The sequence below is a fragment of the Anomaloglossus baeobatrachus genome, unplaced genomic scaffold, assembly GCF_048569485.1.
Source record: "Anomaloglossus baeobatrachus isolate aAnoBae1 unplaced genomic scaffold, aAnoBae1.hap1 Scaffold_3922, whole genome shotgun sequence".
Classification (NCBI taxonomy): domain Eukaryota; kingdom Metazoa; phylum Chordata; class Amphibia; order Anura; family Aromobatidae; genus Anomaloglossus; species Anomaloglossus baeobatrachus.
Window position 1 is genome coordinate 1 of NW_027443262.1, and position 25967 is coordinate 25967.

The 25967-nt window shown below is 48.8% G+C and overlaps 11 non-coding genes and 4 pseudogenes across 11 annotated transcripts; all 15 read right to left on the minus strand.

Annotated features, from left to right (window-relative positions):
• Window positions 1-1061: 1061 nt before the first annotated feature.
• LOC142276118 (U2 spliceosomal RNA) lies at window positions 1062-1252 on the minus strand. Its single transcript, XR_012739638.1, has one exon. It is a non-coding gene; the product is annotated as a U2 spliceosomal RNA (small nuclear RNA).
• Window positions 1253-2639: 1387 nt separating this feature from the next.
• LOC142276132 (U2 spliceosomal RNA) lies at window positions 2640-2834 on the minus strand. The gene has a single exon (XR_012739650.1). It is a non-coding gene; the product is annotated as a U2 spliceosomal RNA (small nuclear RNA).
• A 697-nt stretch (window positions 2835-3531) lies between these two features.
• LOC142276136 (U2 spliceosomal RNA) lies at window positions 3532-3673 on the minus strand (annotated as a pseudogene).
• A 1387-nt stretch (window positions 3674-5060) lies between these two features.
• LOC142276130 (U2 spliceosomal RNA) lies at window positions 5061-5251 on the minus strand. The gene has a single exon (XR_012739649.1). It is a non-coding gene; the product is annotated as a U2 spliceosomal RNA (small nuclear RNA).
• A 1387-nt stretch (window positions 5252-6638) lies between these two features.
• LOC142276138 (U2 spliceosomal RNA) lies at window positions 6639-6829 on the minus strand. The gene has a single exon (XR_012739652.1). It is a non-coding gene; the product is annotated as a U2 spliceosomal RNA (small nuclear RNA).
• A 1387-nt stretch (window positions 6830-8216) lies between these two features.
• Window positions 8217-8411, minus strand: LOC142276134 (U2 spliceosomal RNA). The gene has a single exon (XR_012739651.1). It is a non-coding gene; the product is annotated as a U2 spliceosomal RNA (small nuclear RNA).
• Window positions 8412-9108: 697 nt separating this feature from the next.
• Window positions 9109-9250, minus strand: LOC142276137 (U2 spliceosomal RNA; annotated as a pseudogene).
• Window positions 9251-10637: 1387 nt separating this feature from the next.
• On the minus strand, window positions 10638-10828 carry LOC142276139 (U2 spliceosomal RNA). The gene has a single exon (XR_012739653.1). It is a non-coding gene; the product is annotated as a U2 spliceosomal RNA (small nuclear RNA).
• A 1387-nt stretch (window positions 10829-12215) lies between these two features.
• LOC142276107 (U2 spliceosomal RNA) lies at window positions 12216-12406 on the minus strand. Its single transcript, XR_012739628.1, has one exon. It is a non-coding gene; the product is annotated as a U2 spliceosomal RNA (small nuclear RNA).
• Window positions 12407-13793: 1387 nt separating this feature from the next.
• LOC142276108 (U2 spliceosomal RNA) lies at window positions 13794-13984 on the minus strand. The gene has a single exon (XR_012739629.1). It is a non-coding gene; the product is annotated as a U2 spliceosomal RNA (small nuclear RNA).
• A 1387-nt stretch (window positions 13985-15371) lies between these two features.
• LOC142276109 (U2 spliceosomal RNA) lies at window positions 15372-15562 on the minus strand. Its single transcript, XR_012739630.1, has one exon. It is a non-coding gene; the product is annotated as a U2 spliceosomal RNA (small nuclear RNA).
• A 1387-nt stretch (window positions 15563-16949) lies between these two features.
• Window positions 16950-17154, minus strand: LOC142276131 (U2 spliceosomal RNA; annotated as a pseudogene).
• A 5429-nt stretch (window positions 17155-22583) lies between these two features.
• On the minus strand, window positions 22584-22687 carry LOC142276135 (U2 spliceosomal RNA; annotated as a pseudogene).
• Window positions 22688-24074: 1387 nt separating this feature from the next.
• LOC142276110 (U2 spliceosomal RNA) lies at window positions 24075-24265 on the minus strand. Its single transcript, XR_012739631.1, has one exon. It is a non-coding gene; the product is annotated as a U2 spliceosomal RNA (small nuclear RNA).
• A 1446-nt stretch (window positions 24266-25711) lies between these two features.
• On the minus strand, window positions 25712-25902 carry LOC142276112 (U2 spliceosomal RNA). Its single transcript, XR_012739632.1, has one exon. It is a non-coding gene; the product is annotated as a U2 spliceosomal RNA (small nuclear RNA).
• Between the last annotated feature and the right edge of the window lie 65 nt (window positions 25903-25967).

Below are 25967 nucleotides of genomic sequence, written 5' to 3' on the forward strand. Positions count from 1 at the left end.
GTAGAAAGCCCTTTCATCATCCCCAAACCCTAATCTTTTCCCTTTCCTTCCCAGCCCCCAAACCCTGCCCTCTGTACCTTTCTCACCACCCGCTTCCCTTCTCCTGTCATCCCCCTACCACCCGGGAAAAAAAGAGATTGCCCCCTCCTTCCACTAGCCCACCCTCCCACCCAAAGAACAACTTCTTCTGCGCAGCTTGTTTTCTAGGCAGCAGCGCTATTGTGATGTCATCGGGGGGCATTGTGACAAGCCGCCAGTGTTCCGTCTCTTCATGTTGTGCACAGTTCAAACGGAAAATACATCAACAGGCAGACTACAGAAAAGCTTACTATCAAAGGTTAGAGGGGGGCTTTCTCAGAGGGCTTTTTACAGTTTTTCTATTCCCAATTAGCCGTTTAAGTGTACTTATTGAAAGTAGTAATTCTTTCATAGGCCGCCCTTTCTTAGTATTTGACGTTCCTTATATTGCGGTATGAGGCTTCGCAGTAGGTTGCAAACATTCATCACCCATGACTGTCCCCAATTGAGCTCAGAAGCTCAATGTCTATCATGACCTCTCTTTTAGAATGTCCAAGAGCAAGCAAACTATTCCTCCAGGAGAGGGCGCCAACAGACTACTAAAGAGATCATCATTACTCAAAGAAAACCCCAAAAACCAATGCATGATAGGAATAAACAGGTAACTTTCTTTGGAGTGGAAGCGGAGAGATCGCACCAGATGCCAATTCTAGATGTTATCACACCTGTGGTCACTGCAGCAGCAGGTGAATCCACTTTGTCCAAAAGGGATCTATTCCATTCAATTGCAAATGATCTAGATAAGACAGAGAACTGCAGCACGGGGACATAGCCGAGTTGGTCAGGTTGAGTGGTGATGAGTTTGCTATTTGGATGAATAAAGAAAGTCAAAAGTGTGAAAGATAAAAAACAAAAGGAGGAAGTGTGAAAAGTGAATGGGCCAAATTGAGGTGCATATGAAGACGTATGCTTTCTTCCAATTCATTAAATCGGGCTAATATGAATCAGGTGAATTGAGTTCTGCTTTTGGAAACTGGGTTAAGAAGGGGTGCACCGTTCCTGGAGGTACTGCAATACCAGGTCAATGCGTGGAGTGGACAGAGCAAGCTCTTTTTCCATCTCCCTGTTCTAAAAATCCATTTAATATATGGTCCCCAGATAGGGGACGTATCAGATATTAAACTGATAAGAACAGATACTACACTTGATCTTAGCCAAAAGGCCGAGAAGCGATAACCAGAATTGGTTTGGGCCTCGAGTGGCACCCTGGCCTATGCCGGACACATCTTAGGGAGAGAGAGCGAGAGGGAGACAAACCCACGCCTACACAAGACATTTTGTCACCCAAGCCAACCCTTGAAAAGGCTGCTTTGCAGAGCCAAAACAAGAAGAATGGTGCGTTTTGCAGCCGCCGCCCACTGCAATGAATCTGAATAACTCCTCCTTTAGGGCGCAAGCAACTCCCCTCCCCCTTGCAGTCTTTCCAATTCACGATACAAAAAGACGGACAGGACAGGTTGCCTGACTTTCCGTCACTGCCACCCTTTGCCATCCTTACCCGTAGAAAGCCCTTTCATCATCCCCAAACCCTAATCTTTTCCCTTTCCTTCCCAGCCCCCAAACCCTGCCCTCTGTACCTTTCTCACCACCCGCTTCCCTTCTCCTGTCATCCCCCTACCACCCGGGAAAAAAAGAGATTGCCCCCTCCTTCCACTAGCCCACCCTCCCACCCAAAGAACAACTTCTTCTGCGCAGCTTGTTTTCTAGGCAGCAGCGCTATTGTGATGTCATCGGGGGGCATTGTGACAAGCCGCCAGTGTTCCGTCTCTTCATGTTGTGCACAGTTCAAACGGAAAATACATCAACAGGCAGACTACAGAAAAGCTTACTATCAAAGGTTAGAGGGGGGCTTTCTCAGAGGGCTTTTTACAGTTTTTCTATTCCCAATTAGCCGTTTAAGTGTACTTATTGAAAGTAGTAATTCTTTCATAGGCCGCCCTTTCTTAGTATTTGACGTTCCTTATATTGCGGTATGAGGCTTCGCAGTAGGTTGCAAACATTCATCACCCATGACTGTCCCCAATTGAGCTCAGAAGCTCAATGTCTATCATGACCTCTCTTTTAGAATGTCCAAGAGCAAGCAAACTATTCCTCCAGGAGAGGGCGCCAACAGACTACTAAAGAGATCATCATTACTCAAAGAAAACCCCAAAAACCAATGCATGATAGGAATAAACAGGTAACTTTCTTTGGAGTGGAAGCGGAGAGATCGCACCAGATGCCAATTCTAGATGTTATCACACCTGTGGTCACTGCAGCAGCAGGTGAATCCACTTTGTCCAAAAGGGATCTATTCCATTCAATTGCAAATGATCTAGATAAGACAGAGAACTGCAGCACGGGGACATAGCCGAGTTGGTCAGGTTGAGTGGTGATGAGTTTGCTATTTGGATGAATAAAGAAAGTCAAAAGTGTGAAAGATAAAAAACAAAAGGAGGAAGTGTGAAAAGTGAATGGGCCAAATTGAGGTGCATATGAAGACGTATGCTTTCTTCCAATTCATTAAATCGGGCTAATATGAATCAGGTGAATTGAGTTCTGCTTTTGGAAACTGGGTTAAGAAGGGGTGCACCGTTCCTGGAGGTACTGCAATACCAGGTCAATGCGTGGAGTGGACAGAGCAAGCTCTTTTTCCATCTCCCTGTTCTAAAAATCCATTTAATATATGGTCCCCAGATAGGGGACGTATCAGATATTAAACTGATAAGAACAGATTTTGATTTAATGAAGCTTTCCAAAGCACCGCAAAAATGCATGACCGAAGTCACACCAAAAACAGTGCAAAGGCTAGGATTCGTGTGGACCACTCCGTGAGAAGAGGATCCCCAAAAATCAACCCCGTCCCTCCGAGCCAGAAGGCCACAGCGAGGGTCAGGGATCTTCGGTGCTCCCCCAAGCCGAAGCCTGGTTGAGCCTTGTTGTTGCTCCCAGCGTCCACCGAGGCATCTTACCCAAGTGGAGTAGGGAGCTACTAGTCGTTGGTTTCGCAGCCGAGACTGCCCGGACCGTCAACCGGTGTTGGTTTCTCAGCCCAAGGCTGACCGGATCTCCAACCGGGTGTTGGTTTCTCAGCCCAAGGCTGACCGGACCTCCAACCGGGTGTTGGTTTCTCAGCCCAAGGCTAACCGGACCTCCAACCGGGTGTTGGTTTCTCAGCCAAAGCTGACCCGGACCTCCAACCGGGTGTTGGTTTCTCAGCCCAAAGCTGACCGGACCTCCGACCGGGATTATAAAAATTTCCCTTCTTAGCCAGAAGGCCAGGATAGGGCAATATGCTTGGAAAGTATGAATAGGCAAGGCGCGGCGTGCGACAGAGTCTGAGGCTTACCAGGGTCCCAACCTAGCAAGTTCAGACTCCCTCCAGGGTGTCCATTCCTGGGGCACATTGCACCATAACCCCCACACTTACTCAGTCTAATAGCCTCAATCCTGGTAGGGCCATGGTTTCCTCTAGATGGATATACTATCCTCCCAAAGTACTAACAAGTGCAACCTTCCAGTGTGCATTGCATCATTGTACTAAGGTGGCCGGAGCCTTAAACCACCTTTTCGAACGATACTACACTTGATCTTAGCCAAAAGGCCGAGAAGCGATAACCAGAATTGGTTTGGGCCTCGAGTGGCACCCTGGCCTATGCCGGACACATCTTAGGGAGAGAGAGCGAGAGGGAGACAAACCCACGCCTACACAAGACATTTTGTCACCCAAGCCAACCCTTGAAAAGGCTGCTTTGCAGAGCCAAAACAAGAAGAATGGTGCGTTTTGCAGCCGCCGCCCACTGCAATGAATCTGAATAACTCCTCCTTTAGGGCGCAAGCAACTCCCCTCCCCCTTGCAGTCTTTCCAATTCACGATACAAAAAGACGGACAGGACAGGTTGCCTGACTTTCCGTCACTGCCACCCTTTGCCATCCTTACCCGTAGAAAGCCCTTTCATCATCCCCAAACCCTAATCTTTTCCCTTTCCTTCCCAGCCCCCAAACCCTGCCCTCTGTACCTTTCTCACCACCCGCTTCCCTTCTCCTGTCATCCCCCTACCACCCGGGAAAAAAAGAGATTGCCCCCTCCTTCCACTAGCCCACCCTCCCACCCAAAGAACAACTTCTTCTGCGCAGCTTGTTTTCTAGGCAGCAGCGCTATTGTGATGTCATCGGGGGGCATTGTGACAAGCCGCCAGTGTTCCGTCTCTTCATGTTGTGCACAGTTCAAACGGAAAATACATCAACAGGCAGACTACAGAAAAGCTTACTATCAAAGGTTAGAGGGGGGCTTTCTCAGAGGGCTTTTTACAGTTTTTCTATTCCCAATTAGCCGTTTAAGTGTACTTATTGAAAGTAGTAATTCTTTCATAGGCCGCCCTTTCTTAGTATTTGACGTTCCTTATATTGCGGTATGAGGCTTCGCAGTAGGTTGCAAACATTCATCACCCATGACTGTCCCCAATTGAGCTCAGAAGCTCAATGTCTATCATGACCTCTCTTTTAGAATGTCCAAGAGCAAGCAAACTATTCCTCCAGGAGAGGGCGCCAACAGACTACTAAAGAGATCATCATTACTCAAAGAAAACCCCAAAAACCAATGCATGATAGGAATAAACAGGTAACTTTCTTTGGAGTGGAAGCGGAGAGATCGCACCAGATGCCAATTCTAGATGTTATCACACCTGTGGTCACTGCAGCAGCAGGTGAATCCACTTTGTCCAAAAGGGATCTATTCCATTCAATTGCAAATGATCTAGATAAGACAGAGAACTGCAGCACGGGGACATAGCCGAGTTGGTCAGGTTGAGTGGTGATGAGTTTGCTATTTGGATGAATAAAGAAAGTCAAAAGTGTGAAAGATAAAAAACAAAAGGAGGAAGTGTGAAAAGTGAATGGGCCAAATTGAGGTGCATATGAAGACGTATGCTTTCTTCCAATTCATTAAATCGGGCTAATATGAATCAGGTGAATTGAGTTCTGCTTTTGGAAACTGGGTTAAGAAGGGGTGCACCGTTCCTGGAGGTACTGCAATACCAGGTCAATGCGTGGAGTGGACAGAGCAAGCTCTTTTTCCATCTCCCTGTTCTAAAAATCCATTTAATATATGGTCCCCAGATAGGGGACGTATCAGATATTAAACTGATAAGAACAGATACTACACTTGATCTTAGCCAAAAGGCCGAGAAGCGATAACCAGAATTGGTTTGGGCCTCGAGTGGCACCCTGGCCTATGCCGGACACATCTTAGGGAGAGAGAGCGAGAGGGAGACAAACCCACGCCTACACAAGACATTTTGTCACCCAAGCCAACCCTTGAAAAGGCTGCTTTGCAGAGCCAAAACAAGAAGAATGGTGCGTTTTGCAGCCGCCGCCCACTGCAATGAATCTGAATAACTCCTCCTTTAGGGCGCAAGCAACTCCCCTCCCCCTTGCAGTCTTTCCAATTCACGATACAAAAAGACGGACAGGACAGGTTGCCTGACTTTCCGTCACTGCCACCCTTTGCCATCCTTACCCGTAGAAAGCCCTTTCATCATCCCCAAACCCTAATCTTTTCCCTTTCCTTCCCAGCCCCCAAACCCTGCCCTCTGTACCTTTCTCACCACCCGCTTCCCTTCTCCTGTCATCCCCCTACCACCCGGGAAAAAAAGAGATTGCCCCCTCCTTCCACTAGCCCACCCTCCCACCCAAAGAACAACTTCTTCTGCGCAGCTTGTTTTCTAGGCAGCAGCGCTATTGTGATGTCATCGGGGGGCATTGTGACAAGCCGCCAGTGTTCCGTCTCTTCATGTTGTGCACAGTTCAAACGGAAAATACATCAACAGGCAGACTACAGAAAAGCTTACTATCAAAGGTTAGAGGGGGGCTTTCTCAGAGGGCTTTTTACAGTTTTTCTATTCCCAATTAGCCGTTTAAGTGTACTTATTGAAAGTAGTAATTCTTTCATAGGCCGCCCTTTCTTAGTATTTGACGTTCCTTATATTGCGGTATGAGGCTTCGCAGTAGGTTGCAAACATTCATCACCCATGACTGTCCCCAATTGAGCTCAGAAGCTCAATGTCTATCATGACCTCTCTTTTAGAATGTCCAAGAGCAAGCAAACTATTCCTCCAGGAGAGGGCGCCAACAGACTACTAAAGAGATCATCATTACTCAAAGAAAACCCCAAAAACCAATGCATGATAGGAATAAACAGGTAACTTTCTTTGGAGTGGAAGCGGAGAGATCGCACCAGATGCCAATTCTAGATGTTATCACACCTGTGGTCACTGCAGCAGCAGGTGAATCCACTTTGTCCAAAAGGGATCTATTCCATTCAATTGCAAATGATCTAGATAAGACAGAGAACTGCAGCACGGGGACATAGCCGAGTTGGTCAGGTTGAGTGGTGATGAGTTTGCTATTTGGATGAATAAAGAAAGTCAAAAGTGTGAAAGATAAAAAACAAAAGGAGGAAGTGTGAAAAGTGAATGGGCCAAATTGAGGTGCATATGAAGACGTATGCTTTCTTCCAATTCATTAAATCGGGCTAATATGAATCAGGTGAATTGAGTTCTGCTTTTGGAAACTGGGTTAAGAAGGGGTGCACCGTTCCTGGAGGTACTGCAATACCAGGTCAATGCGTGGAGTGGACAGAGCAAGCTCTTTTTCCATCTCCCTGTTCTAAAAATCCATTTAATATATGGTCCCCAGATAGGGGACGTATCAGATATTAAACTGATAAGAACAGATACTACACTTGATCTTAGCCAAAAGGCCGAGAAGCGATAACCAGAATTGGTTTGGGCCTCGAGTGGCACCCTGGCCTATGCCGGACACATCTTAGGGAGAGAGAGCGAGAGGGAGACAAACCCACGCCTACACAAGACATTTTGTCACCCAAGCCAACCCTTGAAAAGGCTGCTTTGCAGAGCCAAAACAAGAAGAATGGTGCGTTTTGCAGCCGCCGCCCACTGCAATGAATCTGAATAACTCCTCCTTTAGGGCGCAAGCAACTCCCCTCCCCCTTGCAGTCTTTCCAATTCACGATACAAAAAGACGGACAGGACAGGTTGCCTGACTTTCCGTCACTGCCACCCTTTGCCATCCTTACCCGTAGAAAGCCCTTTCATCATCCCCAAACCCTAATCTTTTCCCTTTCCTTCCCAGCCCCCAAACCCTGCCCTCTGTACCTTTCTCACCACCCGCTTCCCTTCTCCTGTCATCCCCCTACCACCCGGGAAAAAAAGAGATTGCCCCCTCCTTCCACTAGCCCACCCTCCCACCCAAAGAACAACTTCTTCTGCGCAGCTTGTTTTCTAGGCAGCAGCGCTATTGTGATGTCATCGGGGGGCATTGTGACAAGCCGCCAGTGTTCCGTCTCTTCATGTTGTGCACAGTTCAAACGGAAAATACATCAACAGGCAGACTACAGAAAAGCTTACTATCAAAGGTTAGAGGGGGGCTTTCTCAGAGGGCTTTTTACAGTTTTTCTATTCCCAATTAGCCGTTTAAGTGTACTTATTGAAAGTAGTAATTCTTTCATAGGCCGCCCTTTCTTAGTATTTGACGTTCCTTATATTGCGGTATGAGGCTTCGCAGTAGGTTGCAAACATTCATCACCCATGACTGTCCCCAATTGAGCTCAGAAGCTCAATGTCTATCATGACCTCTCTTTTAGAATGTCCAAGAGCAAGCAAACTATTCCTCCAGGAGAGGGCGCCAACAGACTACTAAAGAGATCATCATTACTCAAAGAAAACCCCAAAAACCAATGCATGATAGGAATAAACAGGTAACTTTCTTTGGAGTGGAAGCGGAGAGATCGCACCAGATGCCAATTCTAGATGTTATCACACCTGTGGTCACTGCAGCAGCAGGTGAATCCACTTTGTCCAAAAGGGATCTATTCCATTCAATTGCAAATGATCTAGATAAGACAGAGAACTGCAGCACGGGGACATAGCCGAGTTGGTCAGGTTGAGTGGTGATGAGTTTGCTATTTGGATGAATAAAGAAAGTCAAAAGTGTGAAAGATAAAAAACAAAAGGAGGAAGTGTGAAAAGTGAATGGGCCAAATTGAGGTGCATATGAAGACGTATGCTTTCTTCCAATTCATTAAATCGGGCTAATATGAATCAGGTGAATTGAGTTCTGCTTTTGGAAACTGGGTTAAGAAGGGGTGCACCGTTCCTGGAGGTACTGCAATACCAGGTCAATGCGTGGAGTGGACAGAGCAAGCTCTTTTTCCATCTCCCTGTTCTAAAAATCCATTTAATATATGGTCCCCAGATAGGGGACGTATCAGATATTAAACTGATAAGAACAGATTTTGATTTAATGAAGCTTTCCAAAGCACCGCAAAAATGCATGACCGAAGTCACACCAAAAACAGTGCAAAGGCTAGGATTCGTGTGGACCACTCCGTGAGAAGAGGATCCCCAAAAATCAACCCCGTCCCTCCGAGCCAGAAGGCCACAGCGAGGGTCAGGGATCTTCGGTGCTCCCCCAAGCCGAAGCCTGGTTGAGCCTTGTTGTTGCTCCCAGCGTCCACCGAGGCATCTTACCCAAGTGGAGTAGGGAGCTACTAGTCGTTGGTTTCGCAGCCGAGACTGCCCGGACCGTCAACCGGTGTTGGTTTCTCAGCCCAAGGCTGACCGGATCTCCAACCGGGTGTTGGTTTCTCAGCCCAAGGCTGACCGGACCTCCAACCGGGTGTTGGTTTCTCAGCCCAAGGCTAACCGGACCTCCAACCGGGTGTTGGTTTCTCAGCCAAAGCTGACCCGGACCTCCAACCGGGTGTTGGTTTCTCAGCCCAAAGCTGACCGGACCTCCGACCGGGATTATAAAAATTTCCCTTCTTAGCCAGAAGGCCAGGATAGGGCAATATGCTTGGAAAGTATGAATAGGCAAGGCGCGGCGTGCGACAGAGTCTGAGGCTTACCAGGGTCCCAACCTAGCAAGTTCAGACTCCCTCCAGGGTGTCCATTCCTGGGGCACATTGCACCATAACCCCCACACTTACTCAGTCTAATAGCCTCAATCCTGGTAGGGCCATGGTTTCCTCTAGATGGATATACTATCCTCCCAAAGTACTAACAAGTGCAACCTTCCAGTGTGCATTGCATCATTGTACTAAGGTGGCCGGAGCCTTAAACCACCTTTTCGAACGATACTACACTTGATCTTAGCCAAAAGGCCGAGAAGCGATAACCAGAATTGGTTTGGGCCTCGAGTGGCACCCTGGCCTATGCCGGACACATCTTAGGGAGAGAGAGCGAGAGGGAGACAAACCCACGCCTACACAAGACATTTTGTCACCCAAGCCAACCCTTGAAAAGGCTGCTTTGCAGAGCCAAAACAAGAAGAATGGTGCGTTTTGCAGCCGCCGCCCACTGCAATGAATCTGAATAACTCCTCCTTTAGGGCGCAAGCAACTCCCCTCCCCCTTGCAGTCTTTCCAATTCACGATACAAAAAGACGGACAGGACAGGTTGCCTGACTTTCCGTCACTGCCACCCTTTGCCATCCTTACCCGTAGAAAGCCCTTTCATCATCCCCAAACCCTAATCTTTTCCCTTTCCTTCCCAGCCCCCAAACCCTGCCCTCTGTACCTTTCTCACCACCCGCTTCCCTTCTCCTGTCATCCCCCTACCACCCGGGAAAAAAAGAGATTGCCCCCTCCTTCCACTAGCCCACCCTCCCACCCAAAGAACAACTTCTTCTGCGCAGCTTGTTTTCTAGGCAGCAGCGCTATTGTGATGTCATCGGGGGGCATTGTGACAAGCCGCCAGTGTTCCGTCTCTTCATGTTGTGCACAGTTCAAACGGAAAATACATCAACAGGCAGACTACAGAAAAGCTTACTATCAAAGGTTAGAGGGGGGCTTTCTCAGAGGGCTTTTTACAGTTTTTCTATTCCCAATTAGCCGTTTAAGTGTACTTATTGAAAGTAGTAATTCTTTCATAGGCCGCCCTTTCTTAGTATTTGACGTTCCTTATATTGCGGTATGAGGCTTCGCAGTAGGTTGCAAACATTCATCACCCATGACTGTCCCCAATTGAGCTCAGAAGCTCAATGTCTATCATGACCTCTCTTTTAGAATGTCCAAGAGCAAGCAAACTATTCCTCCAGGAGAGGGCGCCAACAGACTACTAAAGAGATCATCATTACTCAAAGAAAACCCCAAAAACCAATGCATGATAGGAATAAACAGGTAACTTTCTTTGGAGTGGAAGCGGAGAGATCGCACCAGATGCCAATTCTAGATGTTATCACACCTGTGGTCACTGCAGCAGCAGGTGAATCCACTTTGTCCAAAAGGGATCTATTCCATTCAATTGCAAATGATCTAGATAAGACAGAGAACTGCAGCACGGGGACATAGCCGAGTTGGTCAGGTTGAGTGGTGATGAGTTTGCTATTTGGATGAATAAAGAAAGTCAAAAGTGTGAAAGATAAAAAACAAAAGGAGGAAGTGTGAAAAGTGAATGGGCCAAATTGAGGTGCATATGAAGACGTATGCTTTCTTCCAATTCATTAAATCGGGCTAATATGAATCAGGTGAATTGAGTTCTGCTTTTGGAAACTGGGTTAAGAAGGGGTGCACCGTTCCTGGAGGTACTGCAATACCAGGTCAATGCGTGGAGTGGACAGAGCAAGCTCTTTTTCCATCTCCCTGTTCTAAAAATCCATTTAATATATGGTCCCCAGATAGGGGACGTATCAGATATTAAACTGATAAGAACAGATACTACACTTGATCTTAGCCAAAAGGCCGAGAAGCGATAACCAGAATTGGTTTGGGCCTCGAGTGGCACCCTGGCCTATGCCGGACACATCTTAGGGAGAGAGAGCGAGAGGGAGACAAACCCACGCCTACACAAGACATTTTGTCACCCAAGCCAACCCTTGAAAAGGCTGCTTTGCAGAGCCAAAACAAGAAGAATGGTGCGTTTTGCAGCCGCCGCCCACTGCAATGAATCTGAATAACTCCTCCTTTAGGGCGCAAGCAACTCCCCTCCCCCTTGCAGTCTTTCCAATTCACGATACAAAAAGACGGACAGGACAGGTTGCCTGACTTTCCGTCACTGCCACCCTTTGCCATCCTTACCCGTAGAAAGCCCTTTCATCATCCCCAAACCCTAATCTTTTCCCTTTCCTTCCCAGCCCCCAAACCCTGCCCTCTGTACCTTTCTCACCACCCGCTTCCCTTCTCCTGTCATCCCCCTACCACCCGGGAAAAAAAGAGATTGCCCCCTCCTTCCACTAGCCCACCCTCCCACCCAAAGAACAACTTCTTCTGCGCAGCTTGTTTTCTAGGCAGCAGCGCTATTGTGATGTCATCGGGGGGCATTGTGACAAGCCGCCAGTGTTCCGTCTCTTCATGTTGTGCACAGTTCAAACGGAAAATACATCAACAGGCAGACTACAGAAAAGCTTACTATCAAAGGTTAGAGGGGGGCTTTCTCAGAGGGCTTTTTACAGTTTTTCTATTCCCAATTAGCCGTTTAAGTGTACTTATTGAAAGTAGTAATTCTTTCATAGGCCGCCCTTTCTTAGTATTTGACGTTCCTTATATTGCGGTATGAGGCTTCGCAGTAGGTTGCAAACATTCATCACCCATGACTGTCCCCAATTGAGCTCAGAAGCTCAATGTCTATCATGACCTCTCTTTTAGAATGTCCAAGAGCAAGCAAACTATTCCTCCAGGAGAGGGCGCCAACAGACTACTAAAGAGATCATCATTACTCAAAGAAAACCCCAAAAACCAATGCATGATAGGAATAAACAGGTAACTTTCTTTGGAGTGGAAGCGGAGAGATCGCACCAGATGCCAATTCTAGATGTTATCACACCTGTGGTCACTGCAGCAGCAGGTGAATCCACTTTGTCCAAAAGGGATCTATTCCATTCAATTGCAAATGATCTAGATAAGACAGAGAACTGCAGCACGGGGACATAGCCGAGTTGGTCAGGTTGAGTGGTGATGAGTTTGCTATTTGGATGAATAAAGAAAGTCAAAAGTGTGAAAGATAAAAAACAAAAGGAGGAAGTGTGAAAAGTGAATGGGCCAAATTGAGGTGCATATGAAGACGTATGCTTTCTTCCAATTCATTAAATCGGGCTAATATGAATCAGGTGAATTGAGTTCTGCTTTTGGAAACTGGGTTAAGAAGGGGTGCACCGTTCCTGGAGGTACTGCAATACCAGGTCAATGCGTGGAGTGGACAGAGCAAGCTCTTTTTCCATCTCCCTGTTCTAAAAATCCATTTAATATATGGTCCCCAGATAGGGGACGTATCAGATATTAAACTGATAAGAACAGATACTACACTTGATCTTAGCCAAAAGGCCGAGAAGCGATAACCAGAATTGGTTTGGGCCTCGAGTGGCACCCTGGCCTATGCCGGACACATCTTAGGGAGAGAGAGCGAGAGGGAGACAAACCCACGCCTACACAAGACATTTTGTCACCCAAGCCAACCCTTGAAAAGGCTGCTTTGCAGAGCCAAAACAAGAAGAATGGTGCGTTTTGCAGCCGCCGCCCACTGCAATGAATCTGAATAACTCCTCCTTTAGGGCGCAAGCAACTCCCCTCCCCCTTGCAGTCTTTCCAATTCACGATACAAAAAGACGGACAGGACAGGTTGCCTGACTTTCCGTCACTGCCACCCTTTGCCATCCTTACCCGTAGAAAGCCCTTTCATCATCCCCAAACCCTAATCTTTTCCCTTTCCTTCCCAGCCCCCAAACCCTGCCCTCTGTACCTTTCTCACCACCCGCTTCCCTTCTCCTGTCATCCCCCTACCACCCGGGAAAAAAAGAGATTGCCCCCTCCTTCCACTAGCCCACCCTCCCACCCAAAGAACAACTTCTTCTGCGCAGCTTGTTTTCTAGGCAGCAGCGCTATTGTGATGTCATCGGGGGGCATTGTGACAAGCCGCCAGTGTTCCGTCTCTTCATGTTGTGCACAGTTCAAACGGAAAATACATCAACAGGCAGACTACAGAAAAGCTTACTATCAAAGGTTAGAGGGGGGCTTTCTCAGAGGGCTTTTTACAGTTTTTCTATTCCCAATTAGCCGTTTAAGTGTACTTATTGAAAGTAGTAATTCTTTCATAGGCCGCCCTTTCTTAGTATTTGACGTTCCTTATATTGCGGTATGAGGCTTCGCAGTAGGTTGCAAACATTCATCACCCATGACTGTCCCCAATTGAGCTCAGAAGCTCAATGTCTATCATGACCTCTCTTTTAGAATGTCCAAGAGCAAGCAAACTATTCCTCCAGGAGAGGGCGCCAACAGACTACTAAAGAGATCATCATTACTCAAAGAAAACCCCAAAAACCAATGCATGATAGGAATAAACAGGTAACTTTCTTTGGAGTGGAAGCGGAGAGATCGCACCAGATGCCAATTCTAGATGTTATCACACCTGTGGTCACTGCAGCAGCAGGTGAATCCACTTTGTCCAAAAGGGATCTATTCCATTCAATTGCAAATGATCTAGATAAGACAGAGAACTGCAGCACGGGGACATAGCCGAGTTGGTCAGGTTGAGTGGTGATGAGTTTGCTATTTGGATGAATAAAGAAAGTCAAAAGTGTGAAAGATAAAAAACAAAAGGAGGAAGTGTGAAAAGTGAATGGGCCAAATTGAGGTGCATATGAAGACGTATGCTTTCTTCCAATTCATTAAATCGGGCTAATATGAATCAGGTGAATTGAGTTCTGCTTTTGGAAACTGGGTTAAGAAGGGGTGCACCGTTCCTGGAGGTACTGCAATACCAGGTCAATGCGTGGAGTGGACAGAGCAAGCTCTTTTTCCATCTCCCTGTTCTAAAAATCCATTTAATATATGGTCCCCAGATAGGGGACGTATCAGATATTAAACTGATAAGAACAGATACTACACTTGATCTTAGCCAAAAGGCCGAGAAGCGATAACCAGAATTGGTTTGGGCCTCGAGTGGCACCCTGGCCTATGCCGGACACATCTTAGGGAGAGAGAGCGAGAGGGAGACAAACCCACGCCTACACAAGACATTTTGTCACCCAAGCCAACCCTTGAAAAGGCTGCTTTGCAGAGCCAAAACAAGAAGAATGGTGCGTTTTGCAGCCGCCGCCCACTGCAATGAATCTGAATAACTCCTCCTTTAGGGCGCAAGCAACTCCCCTCCCCCTTGCAGTCTTTCCAATTCACGATACAAAAAGACGGACAGGACAGGTTGCCTGACTTTCCGTCACTGCCACCCTTTGCCATCCTTACCCGTAGAAAGCCCTTTCATCATCCCCAAACCCTAATCTTTTCCCTTTCCTTCCCAGCCCCCAAACCCTGCCCTCTGTACCTTTCTCACCACCCGCTTCCCTTCTCCTGTCATCCCCCTACCACCCGGGAAAAAAAGAGATTGCCCCCTCCTTCCACTAGCCCACCCTCCCACCCAAAGAACAACTTCTTCTGCGCAGCTTGTTTTCTAGGCAGCAGCGCTATTGTGATGTCATCGGGGGGCATTGTGACAAGCCGCCAGTGTTCCGTCTCTTCATGTTGTGCACAGTTCAAACGGAAAATACATCAACAGGCAGACTACAGAAAAGCTTACTATCAAAGGTTAGAGGGGGGCTTTCTCAGAGGGCTTTTTACAGTTTTTCTATTCCCAATTAGCCGTTTAAGTGTACTTATTGAAAGTAGTAATTCTTTCATAGGCCGCCCTTTCTTAGTATTTGACGTTCCTTATATTGCGGTATGAGGCTTCGCAGTAGGTTGCAAACATTCATCACCCATGACTGTCCCCAATTGAGCTCAGAAGCTCAATGTCTATCATGACCTCTCTTTTAGAATGTCCAAGAGCAAGCAAACTATTCCTCCAGGAGAGGGCGCCAACAGACTACTAAAGAGATCATCATTACTCAAAGAAAACCCCAAAAACCAATGCATGATAGGAATAAACAGGTAACTTTCTTTGGAGTGGAAGCGGAGAGATCGCACCAGATGCCAATTCTAGATGTTATCACACCTGTGGTCACTGCAGCAGCAGGTGAATCCACTTTGTCCAAAAGGGATCTATTCCATTCAATTGCAAATGATCTAGATAAGACAGAGAACTGCAGCACGGGGACATAGCCGAGTTGGTCAGGTTGAGTGGTGATGAGTTTGCTATTTGGATGAATAAAGAAAGTCAAAAGTGTGAAAGATAAAAAACAAAAGGAGGAAGTGTGAAAAGTGAATGGGCCAAATTGAGGTGCATATGAAGACGTATGCTTTCTTCCAATTCATTAAATCGGGCTAATATGAATCAGGTGAATTGAGTTCTGCTTTTGGAAACTGGGTTAAGAAGGGGTGCACCGTTCCTGGAGGTACTGCAATACCAGGTCAATGCGTGGAGTGGACAGAGCAAGCTCTTTTTCCATCTCCCTGTTCTAAAAATCCATTTAATATATGGTCCCCAGATAGGGGACGTATCAGATATTAAACTGATAAGAACAGATACTACACTTGATCTTAGCCAAAAGGCCGAGAAGCGATAACCAGAATTGGTTTGGGCCTCGAGTGGCACCCTGGCCTATGCCGGACACATCTTAGGGAGAGAGAGCGAGAGGGAGACAAACCCACGCCTACACAAGACATTTTGTCACCCAAGCCAACCCTTGAAAAGGCTGCTTTGCAGAGCCAAAACAAGAAGAATGGTGCGTTTTGCAGCCGCCGCCCACTGCAATGAATCTGAATAACTCCTCCTTTAGGGCGCAAGCAACTCCCCTCCCCCTTGCAGTCTTTCCAATTCACGATACAAAAAGACGGACAGGACAGGTTGCCTGACTTTCCGTCACTGCCACCCTTTGCCATCCTTACCCGTAGAAAGCCCTTTCATCATCCCCAAACCCTAATCTTTTCCCTTTCCTTCCCAGCCCCCAAACCCTGCCCTCTGTACCTTTCTCACCACCCGCTTCCCTTCTCCTGTCATCCCCCTACCACCCGGGAAAAAAAGAGATTGCCCCCTCCTTCCACTAGCCCACCCTCCCACCCAAAGAACAACTTCTTCTGCGCAGCTTGTTTTCTAGGCAGCAGCGCTATTGTGATGTCATCGGGGGGCATTGTGACAAGCCGCCAGTGTTCCGTCTCTTCATGTTGTGCACAGTTCAAACGGAAAATACATCAACAGGCAGACTACAGAAAAGCTTACTATCAAAGGTTAGAGGGGGGCTTTCTCAGAGGGCTTTTTACAGTTTTTCTATTCCCAATTAGCCGTTTAAGTGTACTTATTGAAAGTAGTAATTCTTTCATAGGCCGCCCTTTCTTAGTATTTGACGTTCCTTATATTGCGGTATGAGGCTTCGCAGTAGGTTGCAAACATTCATCACCCATGACTGTCCCCAATTGAGCTCAGAAGCTCAATGTCTATCATGACCTCTCTTTTAGAATGTCCAAGAGCAAGCAAACTATTCCTCCAGGAGAGGGCGCCAACAGACTACTAAAGAGATCATCATTACTCAAAGAAAACCCCAAAAACCAATGCATGATAGGAATAAACAGGTAACTTTCTTTGGAGTGGAAGCGGAGAGATCGCACCAGATGCCAATTCTAGATGTTATCACACCTGTGGTCACTGCAGCAGCAGGTGAATCCACTTTGTCCAAAAGGGATCTATTCCATTCAATTGCAAATGATCTAGATAAGACAGAGAACTGCAGCACGGGGACATAGCCGAGTTGGTCAGGTTGAGTGGTGATGAGTTTGCTATTTGGATGAATAAAGAAAGTCAAAAGTGTGAAAGATAAAAAACAAAAGGAGGAAGTGTGAAAAGTGAATGGGCCAAATTGAGGTGCATATGAAGACGTATGCTTTCTTCCAATTCATTAAATCGGGCTAATATGAATCAGGTGAATTGAGTTCTGCTTTTGGAAACTGGGTTAAGAAGGGGTGCACCGTTCCTGGAGGTACTGCAATACCAGGTCAATGCGTGGAGTGGACAGAGCAAGCTCTTTTTCCATCTCCCTGTTCTAAAAATCCATTTAATATATGGTCCCCAGATAGGGGACGTATCAGATATTAAACTGATAAGAACAGATTTTTTGATTTAACAGCATCTTTATTATCATGCACTACTCACAAAAAGGTAACAAACCGTGTACAGTGCCGCAGCCCCGTACACACAGAAATATACAATCCTTCTTACATAGCCATAGAGTACGACGCACTAAACTATACATCACGCTCCTATGCTTATCCATAACACTCAAGCTGAAAGAAAAAGTTAGACAATAAATAACGACGAACCGGCGATTGGGGGATGGGGGTAGGGGAAAAGGGGGATAGGGTGGGGAAGTCACAGGCCCGAAGCTTTATTGAAAGACGCACATAACGGGAAAAGGAGGGAGGGGGCATGGAAGAGGTCTAAACCTCCTCCTCGGCGCTGTCGTCCGGACTGTCCATGATGGAATAGTCTCTGAGCAGGCTGTGGATCAGCCTGCGGCAATCCTGGATAGACATCCTCTCCCTCTTCAAGATGAGCCGGTTCCTGGCGACCCAAATAGCGTCCTTAAAGCAGTTCATAAGGCGCCAAGCCTCCTGGATGGCTCCAACGGTGTGAGTCCCAGGGAAGAGTCCATAAAGTACGGAATGGTACGATAGGCTCCCTCTGGGGACGGAGTTCCTCAGGTCATCCTCCAGGGCAACCAACAGGCGCTGTGCGAAACGGCAGTCCCAAAAGGCGTGCAGCGATGTTTCCTCCACGAAGGGGCACCTTGGGCAGTACCGGGTTTTGCACAGGTTCCGGGCGTGCATGAATGACCGGACGGGCAGTCCGCCCTGTATCGCCATCCATGACAAGTCCTTGTGCCCGTTGGTCAATCCAGCCGATGACACGTTTGTCCAAACAGTCTCCAGTGTGTCGTGATGAAGTCCTGGAATGTTCTCTATTTCGTCCTTGGCTCTGATGAGTTTGTGGATAGTCTTTGGCTTCCACAAATCAGGCTTGAGTCCCTCCAGTTGGTGTTCCCTCACAAACCGAACCACGTCTCCGTAGAACCATGGCGCCGTCCAGTTGTAGGGGAAGGAGCTGTCCCACTTGTCCCAGCCTAACCGTCTCCAAAGGGGGAGCAGGAAGAAGCGAGACATGGACCCACCCGCGGAACCTCTCTTGACTCGCAGAGTTCGGCGAACGCAGTCACATACGAAGGAGGATCGCAGGAGGGTGGGGATATCGGGTACGCCCTTCCCACCCTTGCGAGGATCCTTGTACATGATGCTCCGCTTTACTCTGTCCATCTTGGATCCCCAGACAAAACGAAACACCGTCCTGGTAATGGCCCTGCACACGGTGGCAAGGGGGGGCCAGGCCTGGGCCGTGTACTGCAGCACGGGCAGTACCTCGTTACGCAGGACCAGTGCTTTGCCCTCACAGGTGAGGCGTCTGAGGCTCCACAGACCGATCCGTTGGGTGATCTTGGTCAAGCGTTCCTCCCAGGACTTGAGGGCTGCTCCTTCCTTCCCGAACCAGACTCCAAGAACCTTGATGAAATCCGGCTGGATGCTGAAAGGGAAGGGGGCGGAAGAGGCCGGCTGCCAGTCCCCGAAGAGCATGGCTTCCGACTTCCCGCAGTTGACTTTGGCTCCCGAAGCCCGTCCGAAGGTCTCACAGGTCTGGACGAGGGTGTCGACTGAGCGCCGGTCCGCGCAGAAGATGGTCACGTCGTCCATGTAGAGCGAGCACTTGACCTCGAAGCGTTCTGGTCCTGGTGCGGTGATCCCTCTGATCTCTCCATTCCGCCGGATAGCCTCTGCAAAGAGTTCTATAACACAAACAAAAAGAAGAGGTGACAGAGGACAGCCTTGTCTGACCCCTGAGAGGACCGGGAAGGGGTCAGTCTTCCAGCCGTTTACCAACACCGAGCTGTGAATATCAAAATACATTAGTTGGACATACAAACAAAACATGTTACCCAAACCTAACCTGTGCAGAGCTTTGCCCAGGAACTCATGGGAAACACGGTCGAAGGCCTTTTCCTGATCCAACGAGATCAGGGCTGCGTGCACCCGGCGGGCTTTGATGTACTCGACCGTGTCCCGCATGAGAGCCAGGCTGTCTGCGATGCGACGTCCGGGGATGCCGCAGGTCTGATCCGGGTGGATGATCCGTCCGATAACCGTCTTCAGTCTCGTTGCCATCGTCTTGGCCAGGATCTTGTAGTCGACATTCAGAAGGGTGATGGGACGCCAATTCTTCAGGTCGCACCTCTCTCCTTTACGCTTGTACAGGATCGTGACCATTCCTTCCCTCAGAGATGGAGGCATTCTGCCCTCCACCACCATCTCCTCATACAGCCCTAACAGGTCCGGACAGATTAGGTCTCCCAGCGCTACATAGAGCTCTGCTGGGAGGCCGTCACTGCCCGGTGTCCTGCCAGAACTAAAGGATTTGGCGGCCGAGAGCAGCTCGTCCACCGTCAGAGGAACGTCCATGGCCGCCGCGTCTGCAGGGTCAAGATGGTTAGTGATACCTGACAGGAACTTATCGGCGGCCTCGGGGTCAGTAGTCTTGCGGGCGTAGAGTTCGCTGTAGAAGTCGCTGACGACCTTCATCACATTCTCTTTCCCGCATCGTATGCTTCCACTCTCGTCTCGTAGTTCATTCATGGGCGTGTGACCGGCGTGGAGTTTCCTGAAAAAGAACGAGTTACATTTCTCACCCTTCTCCAGGTTCTCCACTTTGGAACGGAAGACAATTCGCTCGGACTCCTCCTCGAAGTGCCTTTTCAGGCTCCTCTTAGTCTCCTCCAGCTCCTCTCTCACGTCCCAGCCGCATCGAAGAAGGTCCTGCAGGGAACGCAGCTCACGCTGGAGTCTCCTGAAGTCCCTCCTCTTCAGACACGCCTGTTGTTGACTCTTTGCCTGAAAGAAGAAACGGAACTCGAGTTTAACGTATTCCCACCAGTCAGAAACAGACTGGAAGCCCGCCTTGTAGGCCCGCCACGTGGAGTAGGCAGCTCTAAGCTCCTCCAGAATCTCACCCTTTTCCAGCAGAGAGCAGTTCAGCTTCCAGGAGCCCGGGCCAATGGGGAAGCCATGGCCCAGCACACCTTGAAAGTGAATGGCTCTGTGGTCAGAGAAGAAGCAGGGGACCATCGAGTGCCCACTCCGCCCAACCGCCCGAGAGGTAAACACAAAGTCAATCCTGGAACGCAGCGAGCCATCGGATCGGCACCATGAATAGTTCACGGATCCGAGTCCGATGGAGCCAACAACGTCCACAAGAGAGGCTTCGGTCACCATCTCAATGAGCAGTTTGGATGTGACGTCCAACTTGGCAGCCGTTCCAGAACTGCGTCCATCCTCCTCAATCGGGCAGTTGAAATCCCCGGCCATCACTACCGTCCTGGCGGTAGCGAGCTGAGGGCGCAGGGCTTGGAGGAGCTCCAGTCGATCGCTCTTCACAGGAGAAGCATACACATTGATGAACCTGACAGGTTCTCCCGCCCAGGTGCCATCCACGAGCAGTAACCTGCCGCAGACGATTTCCTGAACAGAGTCCAATGTGAAGGCGCTTCCCCTGATCAGCACGGCGACCCCCGCGGACCTACAGTCGCCCCCGCCAGACCAGTAGGATGGGCCATGGGTCCACTCCCTGGCCAGATGGTTGAAGGACCTAGAGGAGGGAAGGGAGCATTCCTGCAGGAAAAATACATCACTAGACTGAGTGTTAAGGAACGCAAAAATTGTCTGACGTCGGAACTTGTCTCTGATGCTCCTAACATTAATGGAAAAGATGTTAATGTTAGCAGTCATTGGAGGAAAGAGAAAGTTAGAGCAGGCGGTGTGCCTTAGTTACCACTCCGGTCGGGCGGTTCTTCCTCTTTGGCACCTGCTGGTAAGGGTATCTCCAGCAGACCCTCTTCTTCTAGCTGATCGAGCAGGGATGGTGCCTCAGTGGCTTCCGACTCCTCCATTTCTTCTTCGGCCACAAGGGACTCCACCATCTGCTCCAACACGTCCGGTTCTGGGAGGAGGCCATCCTCCTCTTCCTGGGGTGGATTGGGGTCCACAATGAACAGCTTGGAAGGTTCTGCGACAGGACTATCTTCCACCTTCCTTTTCCTTTGGCCTGTACCTGAGGAGACAAGAGCTGGAAAATCCTCCTCGGTGAAAAGTGCAAGAGTGCTGAGGCCCTCTGCTCTCATGGTCTGGGGAGGGAGAGTGGGCTTTGGGGGGGGGGTGAGGAGACCAACTGAGGAGTAGGGAAATGAGGTGGAGGTAGTGGAATCCTCAGTAGGGTTGGCCGGGGGGGGAGGGGTTTGGACAGGGGTGACAGGGGGGGGGGCCAGGGAGGGGGCAACAGTTTTCTTACCCTTCTTTTCCCTGGACTCCGTGGCTGCTGGGGCATCGGCTGGAGCCACGGTCGCTGGGTTCTTGGCCGCCTTGTCCTTGGCCTCTGTGGCCTTGGTCGTAGCTGCCTTGGTCGACGAAGCTGTGACTACCCGATACTGGGTCGCCGCGGCAACCCTTGCCCAGGATTTCTCCCGCTGTGGGCAGTCCTTGTAAAGGTGGTCCGCCTGTCCACATAGGTTGCAAGTCTTCTTCTTTGGACAGTCCTTGGAGCTGTGTCCTGTCACCCGGCAAACCCTGCAGGCGTCCTCCTTGCAGGTCTTCATCGAATGCCCTTTCCCGCCACATTTCCTGCAGTTGTGTGGCATGTCCGGGTAGTAGATGAGACCAAAGGAGTTTCCCAGAGAGAATGTCGGGGGCAGGTGCTGGAGACCATCCTCGGATGCTGGATCCCTGTGGAGTCGAACGGTTACTGACCACTTACCCGTCCAGAATCCGTTGCCGTTAAGGATGTGGGATGGCTCCCTCACCACTGTGCAGAGACGTCCCAGGAACGTGGAGATGTCTCTTCCTGGGGTGTGCGGGTTCCGCATGGAGACCGTGATCCTCTTCTCATCCCTCTGTATAGGACAGGATCCTAAAAAAGAATGAAAAGGGGAGTCCGGCATCGCTGCGTTCATCGCCTCCCAGTATCTCCTGCAGGCATTCACCGTGGCAAAGGTTACCAGAAAAATGCCAGTCATGAAGGTCTGGACACTCAGGGTTTCCGCCCTGGAGAAGCCCTGATCCAGAATCATCTTCTTGCAGAACACGTCGCTGGACATGTCCGGCAACCTACCATCCACCGCCTTCAGCTTCAGGGCGACCGTCTGCCGCATCCAAGGCTCCAGGGTTGGAGCCTTTTCAGGCGGCGTCCGGGCTCCCTCCGGCTGGCTGGCGTCGGAGGTAGGGGCCTCTTGGGCCGAAGAAGCCTCTGGATGAGCCTTCCTGGAGGTCCCTGGGTCCTGAGCCTTCTTGGCTGCCTTCTCTGGCTTGCTTGCCATGGCTGGTTCCTGCTTGAGTTCCCGGAGCTGGATCTTGGATTCTTCTCCGGGTGTCTTCTCCCGCTGTGTTCCTCCTCGAAGTTCCTCTGGTCTCCCCAAGTCTTCTCCGAGCCTTCGTCTTCTTGCTTCTTTCTGCCAAGCTCTTCTTCCGTCCGATCTCCCTCTTTCGGTCTCGGCTGGGCTTCGGAGCTTGTCTCCCTGATCGTATCTCGTCAAGTGTAGCTAGCTCAGTTTGTTCTGATAAGAACAGATACTACACTTGATCTTAGCCAAAAGGCCGAGAAGCGATAACCAGAATTGGTTTGGGCCTCGAGTGGCACCCTGGCCTATGCCGGACACATCTTAGGGAGAGAGAGCGAGAGGGAGACAAACCCACGCCTACACAAGACATTTTGTCACCCAAGCCAACCCTTGAAAAGGCTGCTTTGCAGAGCCAAAACAAGAAGAATGGTGCGTTTTGCAGCCGCCGCCCACTGCAATGAATCTGAATAACTCCTCCTTTAGGGCGCAAGCAACTCCCCTCCCCCTTGCAGTCTTTCCAATTCACGATACAAAAAGACGGACAGGACAGGTTGCCTGACTTTCCGTCACTGCCACCCTTTGCCATCCTTACCCGTAGAAAGCCCTTTCATCATCCCCAAACCCTAATCTTTTCCCTTTCCTTCCCAGCCCCCAAACCCTGCCCTCTGTACCTTTCTCACCACCCGCTTCCCTTCTCCTGTCATCCCCCTACCACCCGGGAAAAAAAGAGATTGCCCCCTCCTTCCACTAGCCCACCCTCCCACCCAAAGAACAACTTCTTCTGCGCAGCTTGTTTTCTAGGCAGCGGCGCTATTGTGATGTCATCGGGGGGCATTGTGACAAGCCGCCAGTGTTCCGTCTCTTCATGTTGTGCACAGTTCAAACGGAAAATACATCAACAGGCAGACTACAGAAAAGCTTACTATCAAAGGTTAGAGGGGGGCTTTCTCAGAGGGCTTTTTACAGTTTTTCTATTCCCAATTAGCCGTTTAAGTGTACTTATTGAAAGTAGTAATTCTTTCATAGGCCGCCCTTTCTTAGTATTTGACGTTCCTTATATTGCGGTATGAGGCTTCGCAGTAGGTTGCAAACATTCATCACCCATGACTGTCCCCAATTGAGCTCAGAAGCTCAATGTCTATCATGACCTCTCTTTTAGAATGTCCAAGAGCAAGCAAACTATTCCTCCAGGAGAGGGCGCCAACAGACTACTAAAGAGATCATCATTACTCAAAGAAAACCCCAAAAACCAATGCATGATAGGAATAAACAGGTAACTTTCTTTGGAGTGGAAGCGGAGAGATCGCACCAGATGCCAATTCTAGATGTTATCACACCTGTGGTCACTGCAGCAGCAGGTGAATCCACTTTGTCCAAAAGGGATCTATTCCATTCAATTGCAAATGATCTAGATAAGACAGAGAACTGCAGCACGGGGACATAGCCGAGTTGGTCAGGTTGAGTGGTGATGAGTTTGCTATTTGGATGAATAAAGAAAGTCAAAAGTGTGAAAGATAAAAAACAAAAGGAGGAAGTGTGAAAAGTGAATGGGCCAAATTGAGGTGCATATGAAGACGTATGCTTTCTTCCAATTCATTAAATCGGGCTAATATGAATCAGGTGAATTGAGTTCTGCTTTTGGAAACTGGGTTAAGAAGGGGTGCACCGTTCCTGGAGGTACTGCAATACCAGGTCAATGCGTGGAGTGGACAGAGCAAGCTCTTTTTCCATCTCCCTGTTCTAAAAATCCATTTAATATATGGTCCCCAGATAGGGGACGTATCAGATATTAAACTGATAAGAACAGATACTACACTTGATCTTAGCCAAAAGGCCGAGAAGCGATAACCAGAATTGGTTTGGGCCTCGAGTGGCACCCTGGCCTATGCCGGACACATCTTAGGGAGAGAGAGCGAGAGGGAGACAAACCCACGCCTACACAAGACATTTTGTCACCCAAGCCAACCCTTGAAAAGGCTGCTTTGCAGAGCCAAAACAAGAAGAATGGTGCGTTTTGCAGCCGCCGCCCACTGCAATGAATCTGAATAACTCCTCCTTTAGGGCGCAAGCAACTCCCCTCCCCCTTGCAGTCTTTCCAATTCACGATACAAAAAGACGGACAGGACAGGTTGCCTGACTTTCCGTCACTGCCACCCTTTGCCATCCTTACCCGTAGAAAGCCCTTTCATCATCCCCAAACCCTAATCTTTTCCCTTTCCTTCCCAGCCCCCAAACCCTGCCCTCTGTACCTTTCTCACCACCCGCTTCCCTTCTCCTGTCATCCCCCTACCACCCGGGAAAAAAAGAGATTGCCCCCTCCTTCCACTAGCCCACCCTCCCACCCAAAGAACAACTTCTTCTGCGCAGCTTGTTTTCTAGGCAGCAGCGCTATTGTGATGTCATCGGGGGGCATTGTGACAAGCCGCCAGTGTTCCGTCTCTTCATGTTGTGCACAGTTCAAACGGAAAATACATCAACAGGCAGACTACAGAAAAGCTTACTATCAAAGGTTAGAGGGGGGCTTTCTCAGAGGGCTTTTTACAGTTTTTCTATTCCCAATTAGCCGTTTAAGTGTACTTATTGAAAGTAGTAATTCTTTCATAGGCCGCCCTTTCTTAGTATTTGACGTTCCTTATATTGCGGTATGAGGCTTCGCAGTAGGTTGCAAACATTCATCACCCATGACTGTCCCCAATTGAGCTCAGAAGCTAATGTATGTAAAGTGCTATGGAATTAATAGCGCTATATAAATGAATAAAATTATTATTATTATTATTATTATGACCTCTCTTTTAGAATGTCCAAGAGCAAGCAAACTATTCCTCCAGGAGAGGGCGCCAACAGACTACTAAAGAGATCATCATTACTCAAAGAAAACCCCAAAAACCAATGCATGATAGGAATAAACAGGTAACTTTCTTTGGAGTGGAAGCGGAGAGATCGCACCAGATGCCAATTCTAGATGTTATCACACCTGTGGTCACTGCAGCAGCAGGTGAATCCACTTTGTCCAAAAGGGATCTATTCCATTCAATTGCAAATGATCTAGATAAGACAGAGAACTGCAGCACGGGGACATAGCCGAGTTGGTCAGGTTGAGTGGTGATGAGTTTGCTATTTGGATGAATAAAGAAAGTCAAAAGTGTGAAAGATAAAAAACAAAAGGAGGAAGTGTGAAAAGTGAATGGGCCAAATTGAGGTGCATATGAAGACGTATGCTTTCTTCCAATTCATTAAATCGGGCTAATATGAATCAGGTGAATTGAGTTCTGCTTTTGGAAACTGGGTTAAGAAGGGGTGCACCGTTCCTGGAGGTACTGCAATACCAGGTCAATGCGTGGAGTGGACAGAGCAAGCTCTTTTTCCATCTCCCTGTTCTAAAAATCCATTTAATATATGGTCCCCAGATAGGGGACGTATCAGATATTAAACTGATAAGAACAGATACTACACTTGATCTTAGCCAAAAGGCCGAGAAGCGATAACCAGAATTGGTTTGGGCCTCGAGTGGCACCCTGGCCTATGCCGGACACATCTTAGGGAGAGAG